Below are 22,033 nucleotides of genomic sequence, written 5' to 3'. Positions count from 1 at the left end.
TATTCTATGTATAAATAAAGATTTTCCAATTTTTTAAAATATATGTGTTATTGTTATCCTGTACAAATATATGCATATTTTAGTGATATATAGAGGCACATTTAAATCCCCCTCTCCTTGAGGACACGGCTTGACCTATTATCTGGGCCAATCTTTGCCCTCGTTTTTTCTTTCCATATTGCACATATGGGGGAAGGTGCCATTATACCCTCTATCTAAACAGGCCCCTAGCTCTCCTTCTATATAAATCTCTACTCTCGAGGATGGTTAGTGGGTCTTCTTCCCTACCATTGTTGTGGGTTGGTTCCTCCGGAATAGCAGGTCCTGAATCGGGATTCTTTTTGAGGGCATAAAATCTTTTGACTGTAAGCCCTCTAATATATTTATTCAGGTCGATGAATACCTCAAAGAGATTTGGATAGCTGGGGGGGGGGGGGGGGGGCAAAGTTAAGCCCTTTTCTAAGCAGGTTTAACTCAGTTTCCGTAAACACCGTTCCAGAGAGGTTGTAAATTTTGATAGTGGAGTATGTCCCACCTATCTCCGCCCTCTTTTTGGTCTTTTTTCCTCCTCTTTTTCCTCTCTTTCCCTTTCTCCCCTTTTCCTTGTAGGATACCTCTGGGGGAGGGAGTTGAGACGTTTCGAGGCCGTGGGGGTGAATCCCCCCACAGCCCCCTGCCCTAAAAAAATGAGGGGTTGAGGCTGTGTTCCTTCGCTCTGGGCAACGCTTCCAACCATGTCCATAGCATTAGTTAGTGTGGGAGCGGAGTCCAGGGTTCTATCCTCCACCATTTCACTAGAGGCGGGGTTAACGGCAGGCTCAACCCTACCGCTTAAACTCCTCCTCGTGGGGTCCATGCACAAATTTTTTGTATTAGGTTTAGTACCTGCATTTGTTCCAAAATGCGATCTATCATTCTTGGTGTTGTTGGTATGGCTATTATTCCTTAGGTTTCTTTTGTTTTTATTAGATGATTAGAGAAGGGCTTTTTAGCTTTTCCAGACCTGGCCTCTCCTTGACTGGTATATCCAGTTCTTGGGGAGTTGTTATGTTCAACCCACCTGGACCCCCTAGTGTTCCAGGTGGGTTGAACCAGATTAACCTGTCTAACAGTTTGCGTCAAAACAGGGGTTTAGTTAGCACACGTTTGCAAACGCATGTGAAAGCTGCAGGGCCACTCCACGGCTCCCTGTATTACCTGCAGTCCTACTCTAATGAATCATCCATCTATCCATTCGCTTGCATGTGCTTCCACTGTGAAGACTCTTATAAATTCATTAGAGTAGGACTGCAGGTAATACAGGGAGCCGTGGAGTGGCCCTGCAGCTTTCACATGCGTTTGCAAATGTGTGCTAACTAAACCCCTGTTTTGACGCAAACTGTTAGACAGGTTAATCTGGTTGGTAAACAAACTGGCTGGCAGATTGAATTGGGAATTTTACTTTTGTTTGTTTCATGTGTGGAGCCCTTCCATGTGTTCTTTGCCATTAAGGCCAGTAATAGGTGGGGGCAGTGGCCATTTTCTTTGTTGTTAATGGTACAGGAGATGGTCAGAGGATGCGGAAATGGTACAGGAGATGGTCAGAAGATGCGGACATGGTACAGGAGATGGTCAGAAGATGCGGACATGGTACAGGAGATGGGTCAGAGGATGCGGACATGGTACAGGAGATGGGTCAGAGGATGCGGACATGGTACTGGAGATGGGTCAGAGGATGTGGACAAGGTACAAGAGATGGGTCAGAGGATGTGGACAATGGTACAGGAGATGGGTCAGAGGATGCGGACATGGTACAGGAGATGGGTCAGAGGATGTGGACAAGGTACAAGAGATGGGTCAGAGGATGTGGACAATGGTACAGGAGATAAGGGATAGTATAAGGAGTATGGCGCCTCCCCTGGTGTAAAACACTGTAATGTGTAGAGCTGCCTTCAATTTAAGTAGTGATACTCAAATGTGGAATAGGATGTGTAATGAGGCGCTACTACTGGTATATGAACATATGTAAATACAAAAATAAAAGTACAAGATAAATACTTCTAGCAATCTTATATATGTGATACTGACTCCTGTGCTGGGGTGGATGTGACTTTTAACTCAAAAGTGACAAATAAAAGATTATTTAACATAAATAGTAAAGTGCTATACACTCAATCTGTGCTAGATAAATATGTGCCTAAAGTGCCTCTAGACCTCCTCTGTCTTTGGGAACCACTTCCTTCGAGCTATTGGTCAGGGTCACATCTATCCAATATAGATCTCAAAAAAAATGGCAGGAGAATCTCTCATAGTGTAGTAATTTTATTTAAAAGTTAGATGCAGAGTAAAAGTAGTACACTCCCATTAGATGGTGCCTCAAATTGCACTTGCTGTAAGCAAAAATCAACAGTTGTCCAGGAATCGCTGTTCTATCAGATTTCCCTACCCCATCAGATTTCCCTACCTACGTAATTTCCGGTTGAGATCAGCTGTGGAATCGTCATGCAGCAGCTTGTAGCCGCGTCACACGTCCTATTGGGTATGCGCACAATAGGTAGGGAATTTTGATAACATCGTAAGGGGTCAAACAAAAGTCCTAGTGTGCATGCACACCAACGAGTCGGACAGCAGGATTTCTTATAACAAACATCCATCCGATCTCCATGGCCCACACTGCGCCGAGCCGACAATCCAATCTCCATGCCCCACACTGTGCCGAGCAGACACTGCACCGACCCGACAATCCGATCTCCATGCCCCACACTGTGCCGAGCCGACACTGCACCGACCCGACAATCCGATCTCCATGGCCAACACTGTGCCGAGCCGACACTGCACCGACCCGACAATCCTATCTCCATGCCCCACACTGTGCCGAGCCAACACTGCACCGACCTGACAATCTGATCTCCATGGCCCACACTGTGCCGAGCCGACACTGCACCGACCTGACAATCCGATCTCCATGCCCCACACTGTGCCGAGCCGACACTGCACCGACCTGACAATCCGATCTCCATGGCCCACACTGTGCTGAGCCGACACTGCACCGACCTGACAATCCGATCTCCATGCCCCACACTGTGGTGAGCCGACAATGAGACAGTGGGCGTGCGCGTAGAGAATAAGATTGTCCCATTGTCGGCTTGGCGCAGTGTGGGCCATGGAGATCCGATGTATGTTTGTTATAAGAGATGCCACTGCCTGATCCATTGGTGCGCATGCGCCCGCTCATGCGCAGTAGGACTTGTGCCTCAACCCTTACGATGTTATCAAAATTCCCTACCTATTCTGCGCACGCGCAGTAGGACGTGTGACGTGGCTACAGCTGGCGCATGACGAACCTGCACCGGAAAAGACGTAGGTAGGGAAATCTGATGGGGTAGGGTTTTCTGACAGAACACCGCCGCTCAGCTGATAGCGTGCCTTCCACTGTGCGTGTCACCCAGCTGCAAACCGGAAGTGATATAATGCTGGAACCTCAATGCATTTCACCAGGAAGTGGCATCATCAGAAAGTATCCAGCAAACAGCGGCTTTATGAAGACCAAATGTTGCTCTGATGGCTAATAAGAATAATTGTTTTTTGCACATTTCCAAATAAAATTTCAGTTCCAATCAAGCCCGGTATATTGCAGAATGGTTGTGCGGTGTTATTTACATAGATAGCAGCATTAATATATACATAGATAAAAAACTGACATTTCTTCTTCCTCCTAAGTATTGACTAAGTGTCAGTAGTGTTCATATAGTGAGGGGTCTGAGGAGGCAATTATCAGGGAAAGATCGTAACAAATATTCATATTTAAAATTCTAAAGTAATACAGATTAAAATATTCAACTTACTGTATATAATTAACCAGACACGGTAACGATGGAACGCCTTCTGGTGGACAAAAATGGGGGAGTAAATGATTTCATACCTGGGGGGATTGGCATACATCAATTCGGGAGAGACAGTTATCAAGGGGAGGTGATATCAAGTGTTCAAAATTACAATTCTAATGGAATTTATATTAAATTGTGAAAAAAACCACAATATATCATTCACATAAAACGTCCTCTGGTGGGCAACATTAAAAAGAACTAGTGGTTCCATATAACAGACTAAAATAATAAATATATCAAACGCCATCTAGTGGATAATGTGTAAATGGCTAGTAGTTACATATTCTGATATGAAGAGGCAAATGTGATAAAATACTTTATATATAATGAATGTATATAAATATTGAACATAAAATATTAAATCTATATACATATGAGTGTTCGGTTGTGTGGGGGAACCCCAGATATAAATGTATGTTTATTTGCTTTTCTCAAGTTGAATGTGACTGGATTATTATGTAATAAAGGTTTAGATAAAAATATAGCTATATAGGTATTGCTGTGGATATTGGATCATAAAATGGTGCTTTTCCACTGCATGGAACCGAACGGTTCGGCTCGCTTTTGTGCTTTTCCACTGCTGGTACCGCATGGTACGGTGTAGGAACGGTTCGGTACGGCGGCGCTTTTCCACTACATGGAACCGAACGGTACGGCTCTCTAAAACAGTACCACCTTGATTGTGGCTCCAAGAGGTACCATACCGGTACCATATCCCACAATCCTTTGCATGCAGCTGACTGTTTGTCACTACTAGCCACTGATTGGTCAGAGAATCGTTGTTATCCCACCCACTTACTGTAGTACTACTTTAGTGGAAAAGCAAACCATACCAAACCGTACCGAACCGTTCCAACACCGTACCATGCAGTGGAAAACCAAACCGGGCCAAGTAGAGCCGAGCCGGTACTTGCAGTGGAAAAGTGCCAAAAAAGACCAAAGTTTTGGGATTAGTCTCAAGTAATAAGAAAGAGGGTGGGCATAAAGGAAATTGGAGTCCCAAAAAGTGTATAAGCATTAAATAAATTGTAAATGGATGCATATGTATATATGGTACACATCATAGGGGTGTTCGTTGTTCTAAGAACCGTATGAAATGTAGGGGGCTCCAGGCACAAGGGTCCTACAGCATGTTAATAGTCGTGAATGAAGCAGTTCAGGTCAATGTTGAGGTTCAGGCCTATTGGATGTAAAGTATTAAGCTGGTAAATCCAAAAAGTTTCATTTTTTGACACTTCTCTCCTCATGTCGCTTCCTCTCCAATGGGGTTTGATCCTATCGATACCCCAGAATCTCAGTTTTGAAGGGTCCCTGTCGTGCTTCTCTCTGAAATGTCTGGACACACTGTGATTTTTGAATCCGGTTTTAATTTTATAGATGTGTTCATTAATTTGATTCTCTTATATAAACACCTGGTAGTTCTTCCCACGTATTTCAAACCATATGGACACATAAGCAAATACGTTACGAATTTGGTTCCACATGTGATAAAGTCTCTTATCTTATGTTCTCTACCATCTGTGCCTCTGAAAGAGGTAGTTTTTTTGTCTGTTCTTTGAGTGACTTTGCACCCTTGACATTTCCCGCATTAAAAAAAAAAAACATCTCTATGGAGGAAGGTTCTTAGTTTGGGAGGGTTATGGACATTTTTAGCTATCCTATTCCTTAGACCTGGCGCTTTTCTGTAAATGAAGGTAGGTTTTTCCGGTAATAGGTTTCTTAGGGTATGATCCCTTAACCACAGAACGACCGCCCACCGCAGATATACTGCAGCAGGCAGCCGCTGCTGGGCAAAGTGACGTAGGGGTACGTCACTCGCTCAGCCGCCTGTGGGGGGCGAGCGCGCACCGCTGGCGACGTGCTCCCTCCCCCGCTCATTCCTTGGGGAGCTAGCGCGAGTGACCGGCGGCTCCGATGTCTGGCGGTCACTCGCGATCTCCCGCTGGAGAGGGAGAAAGACAGACGGCTGATGTAAACAAAGCCGTCTGTCATTCTCCCAGATGTAAGAACAGAGACTATGCGATCCTGCTATGTAGAATCGTATGTCTCTGTGACTACATCACAAGCCACGCCCCTCCACAGTTAGAATCACGCCCCTAGGGACACACTCAACCCCTTGATCACCAGTAAAGTTAACCCCTTCCCTGACAGTGTAATTTTGACAGTAACAGTGCATATTTATAGCACGGAATACTGTAGTAATGTCACTGGTACCCCCAAAAGTGTCAAAAAGTCAGGGGTCCGATCTGTCCGCCGCAATGTCGCAGTCCCGGAAAAAAAATCGCAGATTGCCGCCATTACTAGTTAAAAAAAAAAAAAAACCAGTAAAAATTACATAAATCTTTCCCATAGTTAGTAAACGCAATAACTTTTGCGAAAAACCAATCAAAATGCGCTTATTGCGATTTTTTATTTATTTATTTTTTTGCCAAAAATATGTAGCAGAAAACAAATTGGCCTAAAATGTTAAAAAAATTTTGATTTTTACATTTGTTTTGAGAATTTCATATAAAAAAAATGTGAAAAATATTATTTTTTTAAAATTGTGGTTCTTTTTTTTGTTTATAGCGCAAATAATAAAAATCGCACAGGTGATCAAATACCACCAAAAGAAAGCTCTATTTATGGGAAAAAAAGGACGTCCATTTTGTTTGGGTACTGCGTCGCACGGCCGCGCAATTTTCTGTTAAAATCACGCTGTGCTGAATCGCAAAATAGGGCTTGGTCTTTGAGCAGCCAAATCTTCCGGGGCTAAAGTGGTTAAAAGAACGGGCCAATATTTTTTTAAAAGAAAACAAGAAAAAACTAGCGCAAATTCCTATAAACCCAAATCCAGCTGGGATAGGCTAATTAAACTCTTTAGATGGACAAATAGGAAAAACCATGATTTAAAGTGCCAGTGCAAGATAGTGGTAACCTCTTCTATATTTAGTATGGGAAATATAATATGTACTAAATAAAAGTCTACCAGCTAGTTGACCCAGCCTGGTAAAGTGCAAACATGAAATTGAGCCTGCACGCTGGAAAATGTGTGCTAAAGTGCAAAAAAAAAAAAAAATATATATAAATATATCATATGTAGCGGACTCCCGCTGACATGTAGTGTAAAAATTAAATATATTATAATATAAAAATGGAAAAAGTGAAAGAAATATATACCGCACACTCAAGATAATGTGCAAATTAAAAAAGGTGAATAAATATGAATGATGTAATATGCGAACTGTCCTCAAGATGGCAGTATGAAAACGGAATGAAGAAGAACAATAATATGATAACTAAGGTGCAAAAAGCTATGACAAATGTTATTAATTAATGTGCATAACCATGTGTAAATTGCTAGTGCTGATGTGACCTTAATGAAAAATATCTCCTGAATTCATAATAAATAAACGATTATGCCAGACATCAATCCAAATATACAATGCCTGAAATCAAATTGCATAAGCTGTTATCAGATATATAAAGTCCAACAATCAGTCCATGTAATACTTGTTAATTGATCCCAAGTGATGAGTTGTGCAAACGTGCAATTACTGTGCTGATAAAAAATAATAAAGTGCTTTTGGTGTCCACTCGTGGAAATCCCACCATCCATGCAGAGCTTTCTCCCTAAATGGACTCACCAGAACTCTAGCTGGTAGAACCAGCACTCTCGCTTTTAATAGACCCCAATCTTGATTGTATATTCAACACTCATACTTCCTCCACTCGATTATACCATCCACAGGGAATATTGGCCCCCAAAGATAGGGAGATTATATTAAAGAGGAGGAGAGAGACAAAACCAACATAGCGTAACTCAGTCAAAACCAAAGTAAGTTTATTAGAACAACTGGTTACACTCACATAACATTGTGTCTACCTGACACTAGGATTTTCGGCGTCTAAAAACGGTGCAGCAAACCTCCCGGCCGTCTCCAACCCAGATGTAAGCTTGTCTGTGCTGTCTACCGTTTTTCCTCTCAGCGTCCTAAGCCCCGCCCTACTAGTTTCGTCACAATGACGTCTTCACGGAGCGGCAGGCTATTTTTTAATGCTCTTTTCAACACTCCTATAGTTGATATTATAGCCTGTGATGAACGTTAATTCCCCTCTCTTGGGTTTATTGGGTTTGTCTTTCCGAAGTAGTTCTCTATCCATGTGGCCTATTTTGTCTCTTGTTTTAATTAATTCATTTTTCTTGTATCTTTTTTCAGAAAATCTATTAATTAGTATGTCAGTCTGTGTTTGATGATCTTCTTTTTCATTACAATTTCGCCTTATTCTAGAAACTGCCCCTTAGGGATGGCTTTCGTCCAAGTTGGGTGGTGACAGCTCTTAGAAATGTAACCATTACTGTCAACAGTTTTGAAGAAAGTCCTAGTTTTTAGTTGGTTAGACTGCTTGAAAATTTCCAGGTCCAGGAATTGAATGGTGTCAGTGCTCCAGTTACCTGTAAGTTTTATTGTAGATGTTATAGTTTAGGTATTGTTGGAAGGTTACCAGGTCTTTCTCATTTCCATCCCAAATGATCATTACATCATCAATATATCGTCTATAATATTTCATTTGGGGAATGTGTGCCCTATGTATTTGTTCCATTTCCCATTTCTGTAGGAATATATTAGCCACACTGGGTGCGTACTTAGCCCCCATGGCTACTCCTTTTATCTGATTGTAGAACTCCTTATTGTGCCAGAAGAAGTTGTTACCCATTGCCATCTCAAAGCCTTCCAATATCAACTCTCTTTGGATGGGGGGGTAGGTCGGTTTTTTCTTCCAATGCCCATTTAACAGCTTTTAGTGCGTCTATTTGTTTTATATTGGTATAAAGCGACTCTACGTCTACTGTGACTAGGAATGTGTCTCCTCCAATTTCCACATTTTGTATTGATTTTATAACATCTTTAGTGTCCTTCAAAAAAAATTTTCCTCCACTTGCTAGCGGTTGTAGGTAGAAATCCAAATACTCCCCTACTCTGGAGTACAGAGAATTTATGCCGCTGACAATTGGTCTGCCCGGTGGTTGTCTGAGGTCTTTATGTTACATAGTTACATAGTAGGTGAGGTTAAATAAAGACAATAGTCCATCCAGTTCAACCTGTGTAGGTGTGTGTGGCCGTAATCATCTCACATAGCCCTGAATGTTCTGATCCTTGAGATGTACGTCTAAGAGTCTTTTGAAAGCCACCATACTACCTGCAGAAACCACCTCTTGTGGTAGAGAATTCCACAATCTTGTAGCCCTAACAGTAAAGAACCCCCCACGTTGCCTGAGGTTAAAACACTTCTCCTCTAATCGCATTGTATGCCCTCGAGTCCTCATGCAATCCCTTCGGCTGAACAGCTTTTTTTCTAAGCTGAGATCCCCATTGAGATATTTAAAAATTGCTATCATGTCCCCCCTCAGGCGTCTCTTCTCCAGGCAGAATAAATCAAGTGTTTGCAGACGCTCTTCATAATTAAGGTCCTCCAATCCCCTAATTAGTTTAGTTGCCCTTCTCTGGACTCTCTCCAGATCCAACACATCCCTCCTGAGGACTGGCGACCAGAACTGGACAGAATACTCCAGATGTGGTCGGACCAGAGTTTTATAAAGTGGAAGGATTATAGACTTATCTCTGGAATACATACCTTTCTTTATGCATGCTAATATTCTGCTGGCTTTGGCAGCTGCCGCTTGACATTGCATGCTATTGCCTAGTCTATCATCAACGCAGACTCCCAGATCCTTCTCCATTTTATGTATCATGAATATCATGAGATAATGAATATCAGGCAGCTCGGTTAGAGATATAGCAGTTCACTGTGATTTAAGTGTGCTGAAATCACTTGTCCATCCTCAGCAAACAGGTGTGGAAAACATGGAGATGATCAGCTGTGGAGCTTAAGAAGACTTCAGTCTATAACACGCCGGAGCCTCCCACTCCGCCCCACACCCGGGCGGTGACGCCGTTCCCACCAGAACATACCTCTATTTTTGTTTATATGGTACATACATTGTCACAACCTCAATAAAGTATATTTTTACTTGTTTTTCTACAAACCTGTGTTTGAGCCATCATTTGCAACTCCTTTTTGTTCTCTTTTCCTAGTATATGCTAAAGATGGTTTGCTCCTAAATGGTTATGGCTATGCTCTCTTTCGGAAAGACACGGTAAAACGGAGGGGTGGTGGTGTCTGTCTCTATGCAAGAAGTGATCTCAAAGTGAGTGCGAAAGATGACTTAGTTGATGGAGATTGTGATGAGTCTGGAAATGTATGTGGGTGTGCGCAATACAAAGATTATCATTGGAGTTTGTTATAGACCTCCCAGTATTAATGAGGAGGTGGAGACTCAGCTCCTGGCACAGATAGAAAGGGCTGCAAGGGCTGGGACAGTGATCATAATGGGGGATTTTAACTATCCAGACATTAACTGGAGAAATGGAACTGCTGGAACAGTTAAAGGGCAAAAATGTATAAATCTATTACAAGACAATTTTATGGTACAGTTTATTGAGGCCCCGACTAGAAATGATGCTCTGTTGGACCTGGTAATCTTAAACTATGCAGAGCTTAATAATAATGTTCATATAAAAGAACATCTGGGTAGCCGTGACCATAATATGATTTTAATTAATGTTAGCTGTAAGCAAAAAACGCACACAGGAAATACAAAAACACTTAACTTTAAGAGAGCAAATTTTCTAAAGATGAGGGCTGCTCTCAAGGACTGGCATCGATGAGCGCAGAATAGAAATGGGAATTTTTCAAAAAGACTTTATGCAAACTCACTGCAAAGTATGAATATGTATATGAATAATATATCATATATAAATAATATATGAATAATACCATGGGCAATAAGTTTAAAAGGCTAAAAATAAAACCTATGTGGCTCATGGCCACAGTTAAAAAAGCTATATATAATAAAAGAGCTTTTAAAAAATATAAAAATGAGGAACACTATCATTGTTTAATTGTTATAAAGAATATAACAGAATATGTAAAAAGGAAACCAAGGATGCAAAAATTCAAAATGAATGACAGATTGCAAAAGATAGTAGAACAAACCCCCCAAAAATTCTTCAAATATATTAATAGTAAAAAGGTCAGGTCTGAGCATGTAGGCCCTTTACAGATTAATCTGTAGTGGGTGACTGGGGACAAAGAGAAGGCAAATCTATGAAATACTTTATTCAGCTCTGTGTATACAAAGGAGCATGGGGGAGCTCAGGACCATAATGAGGACGGTATTGACACAGCCCCAAATGATCCACAATGGCTCAGAAGTGATATGGTCCAGAAATATTTAGACAGAATAAGGGTGGATAAAGCGGCTGGACCAGATGGCATCCACCCACGCATCCTAAAAGAATTGAGCGCTGTAATTTCAAAGCCTTTGTTTCTAATTTTTAGGGACTCGTTAAGGACTGGAATAGTATCACTGGATTGGTGTAGGGCCAATGTGGTCCCTATATTTAAAAAGGGATCAAAGTCTTTGCCAAGTAACTATAGACCTGTTAGATTAACTTCTATAGTCGGGAAGATATTGGAGAGTTTAATAAAAGACCACATAGATGAGTTCTTGCTGGAAAAAAATATTTTAAGCAACAGACAGCATGGATTCATGAAAGAAAGTTGTCAAACAAACCTGATTGAGATAGGTAAGTAAAACCTTGGACAGAGGGGTGGCTGTGGACGTGGTATACTTGGAGTTTGACACAGTTCCTCACACACGGCTAATGTGTAAGGTAAAGTCTACTGGCTTGGAAAGATCAGTTTATAAATGGATAGAAAATTGGCTAAAAGTTAGAATTCAGAGAGTAGTGATTAATGATTCTTACTCTGAATGGTCTAAGATTATCAGTGGTGTACCCCAAGGTTAAGTGTTGGGACCCTTACTTTTTAATATCTTTATAAATGATATAGGGTCTGGGATTAAAAGTACCATTTCAGTCTTTGTGGATGACACCAAGCTTTGCAGTGGAATAACTTCTTTACAGCATGTCTCCAACTTACAATCTGACCTCAATGCACTGTTTCATTGGGCAACTATGTGACAAATAAGATTTAATGTTCATAAATGTAAAGTTATGCAATTGGGGGCTCAGTATATGCATGCAGCATACATACTAGTGGGAGTAGAACTGGGGGAATCCATAGCGGAGAAGGATCCCGGTGTTCTGGTAGATCCTAAGATTAATAATAGCATGCAATGCCAAGCTGCGGTTTCCAAAGCAAGCAAAGTCCTTTCTTGTATTAACAGAGGCATGGACTCCAGAGAGAGAGATATAATTTTGCCCCTGTACAAATCATTAGTAAGAACTCACCTGGAATATGCAATTCGGTTTTGGGGACCAGTTCTTAAAGAGGATTTTGGGGAACTGGAGAAAGTGCAGAGAAGGGCAACCAAACTGATAAGAGGCATGGAGGAGCTCAGCTATGAGAAAAGATTAGAGGAACTGAATTTATTCTCTCTTGAGAAGAGGAGATTAAGGGGGGATATGATCCCCATGTATAAATACATAAGGGGTCCATATAGAGAACTTGGTGTTGAGTTATTCACTTTAAGGTCAACATAGAGGACAAGGGGGCACTCTTTACATCTAGAGACCTGCCCCCACCCACCCATTCTGTCACCGTGAAGGGGCCCACCCCCGCCCACACGTTCTGTCACCGGGAGGGGGCCCGCCCGCCTGTTCTGTCACTGGCTTAGAGCCTGTACTGACAGTCCCTTCTACCTCCCAGGGATAGGAAACAGCCAATCTGCTCCTTCTCCTCCTGCCCCTCTTCTGTGTGCACTGCGGGAAGTGTGAAGACCAGCAACTGAATTTTCTAATTCAGCTGCTGAGTTTCACACTTTCCGTGGTGCACACAGGAGAGGAGAAGGAGGAGAAGTAGCAGATCAGCTGTGCTTGTGTTGTGTTTCTCTGGAGGTGAGGTTAGAGTGTAATGAGCTTGAGGACAGTGAGTGATGTGAATGTACAGTATGTAAAAATCTACTTAAATTGCCAGTGCTATATAAAATTGTAATAATTATAATCCTCTTAGATGTGTTAATTTTCAATGGGTTCTTTGTAACCTAATCACTTAGGCTGGGTTCACATAAGTGTGAATTGGATGCGGGTTTGCCCGCATCCAATTTGCATGACATGCGAGTGTGCCCGGCTCACAATGGAGCCGGTTCACACATGTCTGGGGCGGCCACGGTCCGCATTCCAAAAGGGTCCTGTGCGTCTTTGGGTCCAGTTCAAGTGAGAATTCAGGCAAAACTTCGCTCCTGATTCACATGCTGGGAACCATGGCCGCACATATGTAAACCTGGCCTTACTCTTACTTACACCTTTATTTGATTTTTCAGCCACTTTTGGAAAGTATTCCAGCGTTCGAAAATATAATATACAAAGGAACTCCATAATGGCTAGCCTTGTAGCCTTTCTGTATGGCAGTTAATGAGTAACAGCTAGTGCAATAACATTGTAGAATTTAGTGGTAAGACTGTGCTGCTAGATGGTGTTGGCTGACCAGCAGAACTGGATTTCTGTAGTTACACATTATCCAATGAAACACATTTTTTTTAAATAGGACATTTTTTTATTTAATGCAGCTATCTGGGAATTTAGGTTAGATGTGGGCTTAAAAAAAAAAAAAATTATATATATATATATATATATATATATATATATATATATATATATATATATATATATATACACAAACCTGATTCAAAAAAAGTTGGGACACTGTACAAATTGTGAGTAAAAAAAGGAATGGACTAATTTACAAATCTTATAAACTTATATTTTATTCCCAATATAATATAGATAACATATTAAAATGTTGAAAGTGAGACATTTTGAAATGTCATGCCAAATATTGGCTCATTTTGGATTTCATGAGAGCTACACATTCCAAAAGAGTTGGGACAGGTAGCAATAGGAGGCCGGAAAAGTTAAATGTACATATAAGGAACAGCTGGAGGACCAATTTCCAACTTATTAGGTCAATTGGCAATATGATTGGGTATAAAAAGAGCCTCTCAGAGTGGCAGTGTCTCTCAGAAGTCAGAGGCAGAGGACCACCAATTCCCCCAATGCTGCGGTAAAAAATAGTGGAGCAATATCAGAAAAGAGTTTCTCAGAGAAAAATTGCAAAGAGTTTGAAGTTCTCATCATCTACAGTGCAAAATATCATCCAAAGATTCAGAGAATCTGGAACAATCTCTGTGTGTAAGGGTCAAGGCCGGAAAACCATACTGGATGCCCGTGATCTTCGGGCCCTTAGACGGCACTGCATCACATACAGGAATGCTACTGTAATGGAAATCACAACATGGGCTCAGGAATACTTCCAGAAAACATTGTGGGTGAACAAAATCCACCGTGCCATTCACCGTTGCCGGCTAAAACTCTATAGGCCAAAAAAGAAGCCATATCTAAACATGATCCAGAAGCGCAGGCGTTTTCTCTGGGCCAAGGCTCATTTAAAATGGACTGTGGCAAAGTGGAAAACTGTTCTGTGGTCAGACGAATCAAAATTTGAAGTTATTTTTGGAAAACGATGACGCCATGTCATCCGGACTAAAGAGGAGAAGGACAACCCAAGCTGTTATCAGCGCTCAGTTCAGAAGCCTGAATCTCTGATGGTATGGGGTTGCATGAGTGCGTGTGGCATGGGCAGCTTACACATCTGGAAAGGCACCATCAATGCTGAAAGGTATATCCAAGTTCTAGAACAACATATGCTCCCATCCAGACGTCGTCTCTTTCAGGGAAGACCTTGCATTTTCCAACATGACAATGCCAGACCACATACTGCATCAATTAATTACAACATCATGGCTGCGTAGAAGAAGGATCCGGGTACTGAAATGGCCAGCCTGCAGTCCAGATCTTTCACCCATAGAAAACATTTGGCGCATCATAAAGAGGAAGATGCAACAAAGAAGACCTAAGACAGTTGAGCAACTAGAAGCCTGTATTAGACAAGAATGGGACTGCAATTATATTCCTAAACTTGAGCAACTTGTCTCCTCAGTCCCCAGACATTTGCAGATTGTTATAAAAAGAAGAGGGGAGGCCACACAGTGGTAAACATGGCCTTGTCCCAACTTTTTTGAGATTTGTTGATGCCATGAAATTTAAAATCAACGTATTTTTCCCTTAAAATGATACATTTTCTCAGTTTAACCACTTGCCGACCGGTCACATTGACCGTACTGCGGCAAAGTGGTCCATTATCGTCCAGCGTCCTCCCCCTGTAGGCGGCGCTCCCTCTGTTTTCATTCACAGTGGGAGTCGGGCCAGGGAAGGAGCGGTGCCGATCGCCGCCGCTCTTCCCCGATCGTCGGGGAATCCAGTTAGGAGATCCGCCTGCCTGTGTAAACAGAGCGGGCGGATCTCCTCAGTGACAGGGAGTGACAGATCGCAGTGTTCAGCATAGCTGAACATGCGATCTGTCCCTGACTCACTCAGTCACCTCTCCCCACACACGTCAGTAAGCACCAGGCATGCATTAACCCCTCCCTCTCCAATAAAATTAACCCCTTCCCTGCCAGTGTCATTTTTACAGTAACAGTGCATATATATAGCACTGATTACTGCAGTAATTTCACTGGTAACCCCAAAAGCGTCAAAAATGTCAGTCAAGGGTCCGATCTGTCCGCCGCAATGTCGCAGTCCCGCAAAAAAAATCGCAGATCGCCGCCATTACTCGTTAAAAAAAAAAACACCCAAAATGACAGAAATCTTTCCCTTAGTTAGTAAACGCAATAACTTTTGCGCAAACCAATCAAAATACGCTTATTGCGATTTTTTTTTACCAAACATAGGTAGCAGAAAACAAATTGACCAAAAATTTTAAAAAATTTTGATTTTTACATTTTTTTGGAGGGGAATTTCATATAAAAATTTTTTAAAAATATTGTTATTTTTTCAAAATAAACGCTTTTTTTTTTGTTTATAGCGCAAAAAGTAAAAATCGCACAGGTGATCAAATACCACCAAAAGAAAGCTCTGTTTGTGGGAAAAAAAGGACGTAAATTTCGTTTGGGTATGGCGTCGCACGACCGCGCAATTGTCAGTTAAAGTCGCACAGCGCCGAATCGCAAAAAGTGGTCTGGACGTAAGACGGCAAAATCCTCCGGTGGTAGAGTGGTTAAACATTTGATATGTCATCTATGTCGTATTCTGAATAAAATATTGAAATTAGAAACTTCCACATCATTGCATTCTGTTTTTATTCACAATTTGTACAGTGTTCCAACTTTTTTGGAATTGGTATGTATATATTCTCCTGGGACCTCTCTCCTTGCTGCAAGCTTTCATATATCTAGCCCTTTAAATAAAACATGCAAAGATATATATATATATATGTGTGTGTGTGACGGTATTCACCATCACTGGAGGTGAGGAGCAGATACTTAATGGTTTTAATTGCTTCAGATGGGACAGTAATATTTGTCAGCAATATCTTCATATAGAAATATGAAGATTTATTCCCACTTTACACTGGGAGACTTAGACTGTTATAGACTATTGTCATGAAGTCTGACATTATAGATAATGTGTATTCCGTGTGCTTGTCTGTGAGAGAGACACACAGACTGTCATTGACAGGCTTCCCTATTATTTGTGTAGTGAAATGCAATGTGGATTGTGTCTGTCCCATTGTTAAATGTTAATGACCTCACATTGTTCTGTCTGCCTTAAGATAAACTTATTATGGGATGTATATGTGTATATGGATTGGCTGCTAAGGGGGAGGGGGATTGTCCCACAGTGTATATCTTTGTGTACACTATATGGGAGTGTAAAACTCTGTTTTCATTGGATTGTGAATGTCATGTCCTGTCCCCAACAAGGTCCACCTGGGCGGTAACCTTGTGGGGGAAAAATGTATAAAAGAGCAACTGTACCATTAAAGTTTGAGTTCTATTTCACCCTCAATCTAGAGTCCTGTCTCTCATTGGGGGAACCTGCTACAAGGGATTGCTATGCTCTTCATACTCCCTTGGATAATCACTAAGCTCTTGTAAGAGCAATTGTGAGAGCTTGTTTCTGCTTCACTCTCTGGGGAAAGAGAGATTCACCCACGGGATCCTGGAGCCTTGTCGTAGGTCCAGGGTGGGTAGGAGATGGCGAGACCCCAACCAAGCTGCGGCGGTTCGTGGGGCCTGAGGTGGTCATGGTGTCTGGTGGAGTGCTTGGAGCCCTCGGGAAGCACTAGGAGCATCCGTCAACGGAGGTACCCAGTCGGCGTGCCGGTTGATCCGTTACAATATATATATATATATATATATATACATATACACACACGTATATCTTACACAATATGCTATGATATGCTTTTGGAGTTGTTTTCTTTACTCACAGCCATCATTTATTACTTCTGCTGTGCAATCTCACTATCAATGTCTGTTTTTCAATATTGACTTAAGTAAGTTTGGTATGTTGATGTGATCAGGGGTTCATTTGATTAACACCTTCCTAGCCTAAGGCACTAATTCTTCTTCAAGACATCAGAAATGAAGGCTTCATTGTACATGGTGAGAAGTATGTGATATATCTGCTACTTTATGCAGGCTTTTTTAAAATATCTGAATATAAAGAATTGCCCAGAATATTGTGCGGTAGGGTTGCACTGATACCGATTCTAGTATTGGTATCGGTGCTGGTACTAGGCATTTGCATGGGTATCTGTACTTGTGCAAATACACCAATACCCAAAACCGATACCTTCAGGGTCGGTTATTTCAGCTGTCAGCGGGATTTCCCTGCTAACAGCTGAAATGTAAAGAAAAGAATGCCCGCAATTATTGCTTGTTAAGGAGCAGGGCCGCCGCGTCCTTAACAACCAATGATATTTCTTCTGTCCACGGGATTCCCCTTCCCTCCCGCTAGCTGTCACCCTCCTGTCCTGAAGTGCATTATGCAGGGCTGCTGATGGGGGGGGGGGAACCACCAGTCGTCCTGAAGGGGCCCCAGGCACCCAGGGGGACCCCAACAGCACGGGGAATCTGTGCCGTTGGGCAGAGGGGCAATTAAAGAAGGAAGCCCTGTGCGGCTCTCTGCAGCAGCTATAAGCCAGTTTCTCCAACTCCTGCCAGCTTTCATCTGCTGCAGGGAGAGACACAGACACAGGACATAATTCCTGTGATTGCTTCTCCGACACCGATCCTCCTCCCTGCCCTGCCTGCTTCTAATCCACCCTCTCCCCGTGTGACCCTCTTTAACTGTGCCGCCCCCCGCAGAGCTGCAGGCTTCCCCGTCCTGTAAAAAAAATAGCAATTAAACATTGTAATAAATTAATTAAAAAAATTGTAAAATAAAGTAATTGTAAACATTTTTTAAAATAAATTAATTCTTTTTTCCATAAATGTAAAAAACAATTAGAAAAAGAGCTAATTCTTACAGGTTCTCTGTTATGTTTGTGTCCGCTAATAATAATTTTAGTGTATTTTTAGTGAAAATATTGTCTTGATAAATTTGAGGGGCTACTAGGTAGAGGCTGTACAGGGCCCCATGATTTCTAACAGTAGCCCTGGCAGTATGAGCCACCGGGTCCTGGAGCGGAGGGTACCGCAAGACAATGGGAAGTATCAGATCAGTCCATGGCAGTAGGGGGGAGCCAGGTGGGAGAGGGGAAGGAGAGGAAGCTCTCACAGTCATCATGGAGAGGACAGAGAGGGTCAGCTGGGAGAGCCGGGAGCACTGAGGAGCCGCCGCCACGTCCAGGCCCCACTTGTAATTCAATATGTGGAGTGCCGTGTAGAGGAGGCTGCTGTTCTGTGGGCTGGGCTGCCTGCTGAGGGGTAAGTGACGTCCGCCCGGGGGGTCCATCTGAGGGACACCCAACCAGGGAAAGGGGATGAAGAAGGATCCAAACAGAGGGAGGAGGGGTACTTGCACTGTACCAGGGGATGGACTGAAATTATACCAGGGGATAAATGGTGGGATGGAACCATACTTGGGATATATGTGGAAGGGGGGCTGGCAATGACCAAGAGGCAAAGGACAATACCAGGGGCAGGATGATGGGGAAACTAGCGCCATATGTGGGGGCAGAATGGGTTGGAGAAGCTGCCACTATACCAGAAGCAGATCTGGTATTAAACTAGGTGATGGGGGGCTGCCATTATACCACAGGCAGGCAGGAGGTGATTTTCACCATACCAGGGACAGGAAGGGAAGGGGGGAGGGCATCCCCCTGCCCTCACTTGCCCTCCAACTCCCTCTTCACCCTGCCCTTACTTACCCCCCTACTCCCCCCATCACCCTGCCCTCACTTAGCCTCTCACTCCCCTCTCACCCTGCCCTCACCTACCCTTCTACTCTCCCCTCACCCTGCCCTCACTTAGCCTTATACTCCCCCCCACCCTGCTTTCACTTACCCTCTGACCCTGCCCTCACTTACCCTCCCTACTCGACCTTGCCCTCACCCCAGCCTCACCCAACTCCTTAACCCCCCCTACCCCTCAAACTCCCCCTCTACCTACTTTTCCTGGGCAATAGGTATCGGTAATTGGTATCAGCAAGTACTTAAAAAAAACAGTATTGGTACTCGTACTCAGTGTTAAAAAATTGGTATCGGTGCATCCCTAATGTGCGGTATTCCCCATTAAATATATTGTTTTATAGTACTGGACGAACACTGGGCGCCCCCCAACCCCTGGCAACTGTTATTTTTTTCATTTTGATTAGATACCAACCTTTGATTTCTCCTTCTGACCTCAGACACCAGCCATTTTTTATTCCCCCTGACCTCAGACACCAGTGATTTTTTTCTTCCCCCTGACCTCAGACACCAGTCATCATCATTTCTTCCCCCTGACCTCAGACATCGGCCATTTTTTTCTTCCCCCTGACCTCAGACACCGGCCATTTTTCCTCCTGCTGTCCCCAGACACTGGGCCATTTTTCTTACCCCTGAGCTCAGACACCGGCCATTTTTTCTTCCCCCTGACCTTAGACACTGGCCGTTTTCTCTTCCCCCTGACCTCAGACTCCTGCCACTTTTTCTACCCCCTGACCTCAGACACCGGACATTTTTTCTTCCCCCTGACCTTAGACACCAACCAGTTGTTCTCCCCCCTGACCTCAGATGTCGGCCATTTGTTCTTCTCCCTAAACTTAGACCCCAGCCATTTCCCCCCCCCCCCTGACCTCAGACACCAGCCATCTTTTTTTTTCCCCCTGACCTCAGACACCAGCCATTTTTTCTTCCCCCTGAGCTCAGACACCAGCCATTTTCTTCTGAGCTCAGACGTTGGCCATTTTTCTTCCCTGGACCTCAGACGTTGGCCATTTTTTCTTCCCTGGACCTCAGACATCGGCCATTTTTCTTCCCCCTGACCTCAGACACCGGCCATTTTTCCTCCTGCTGACCCCAGACACTGGGCCATTTTTTCTTACCCCTGAGCTCAGACACCGGCCATTTTTTCTTCCCCCTGACCTTAGACACTGGCCGTTTTCTCTTCCCCCTGACCTCAGACTCCTGCCACTTTTTCTACCCCCTGACCTCAGACACTGGACATTTTTTCTTCCCCCTGACCTTAGACACCAACCAGTTGTTCTCCCCCCTGACCTCAGATGTCGGCCATTTGTTCTTCCCCCTAAACTTAGACACCAGCCATTTTCCCCCCCTGACCTCAGACACCAGCCATCTTTTTTTTTCCCCCTGACCTCAGACACCAGCCATTTTTTCTTCCCCCTGAGCTCAGACACCAGACATTTTTTCTTCCCCCTGAGCTCAGACACCAGCCATTTTCTTCTGAGCTCAGACGTTGGCCATTTTTTCTTCCCTGGACCTCAGACATTGGCCATTTTTTCTTCCCTGGACCTCAGACATCGGCCATTTTTCTTCCCCCTGACCTTAGACACTGGCAATTTTTTTTTCCCCCTGACCTCAGACCCTGGCCATCTTTTTCTTCCCCCTGACCTCAGACCCTGGCCATCTTTTTCTTCCCCCTGACCTCAGACACTGGCCATCTTTTTCTTCCCTCTAACCTCAGACACCGGCCATCTTTTTTGTCCCTCTGACCCCAGATACTGGCCATCTTTTCCTCCTGCTGACCTCAGACACCAGCCCTATTTTGTGGTCTGAGCACACTGTCAGCACAGAAACCTCTGTCTCCGTATACACATATGTGAGGCATGTGAACATTAAAGCCCACCTTCCCTGCTGCCAACAATGTGTGTTACCTGGTTGGCAAGAGGTTTATTTCAGTCATGATTTTTCCTTTTTACCTCTTCTGCTTGGTGTCCTTTTTACCTGGTCATGGAATTACCTGGTCCCTGATGACATTATTTTGTGACGAAATGTGTAGGGAGGAGTTAGACGTGTAATGTCATCATGCTGGAGATTGCAGCCGTCTTGTTGGTGACTATTGAGAACTCAGTGATATGTTTGTTTTATTGTGTCCTATTTAAGTGCTTAAGGTTTTAAATAATTGTGAGCTGCTTTTATACTACACCATTAGGCTTTTATTTTCCCTTTTATGATTCTTATGGTTATGGGAAACAATCAACCATCACTGGTGGAGCAGAGTAGGTTTGGCCTGCAAAAGTGCTCTGAGTGTCCAGTGAGTTGAGCACATAGCCGATCAAGGTGGATGCGTATGGGGATATAGAACATTAACTCATTTACATGGGGGTCAACACCAGTTGGGTAAGAGCTTCTATGTGCTTGCTGATGGTGGAAGGAGTTTTCTTGACATCACACCCATGTTTTTGACACCAAGTCTTCTGGGCACGTCTAAGATGTTCTGGCAATACTCTTGTAGACTTCCCTTTGGACTGTTCATTTCTCTATTGTGTTATTATTATTATAAAAAGTGCTACACTTTTTTTTCTTTACATGGAATTTTACAAACTGACCTTCTTCCACCTTTTCTATCCATTTTTTTTATTGAACGGCAATAGCTTAGACTTCCTTGTAGTGGATTCCACATCAATTGGATCTTTAGGTGCCTGTTAACCACCTCTCAATTAGACTGAACTTAGACATCCCAAATGCCTAAGAACTACAATCCTCTCATGTCCTTCAATAGGTGATATATAAGATAAGATTTTACCATAAAATCTTTTTCTCGAAGTCCAATGTGGGACAAAGGTTCTCTTACACTCACCAGCCACTTTATTAGGTACACCTGTTCAATTGTTTGGTAACACAAATTGCTAATCAGCCAATCACATGGCAGC

This window comes from Pelophylax lessonae (genome assembly GCF_965119305.1).
Source record: "Pelophylax lessonae genome assembly, chromosome: 5".
Taxonomy (NCBI): Eukaryota; Metazoa; Chordata; class Amphibia; order Anura; family Ranidae; genus Pelophylax; species Pelophylax lessonae.
The sequence above is the reverse complement of the archived record's forward strand: the minus strand, read 5'-3'. Positions refer to the sequence as shown.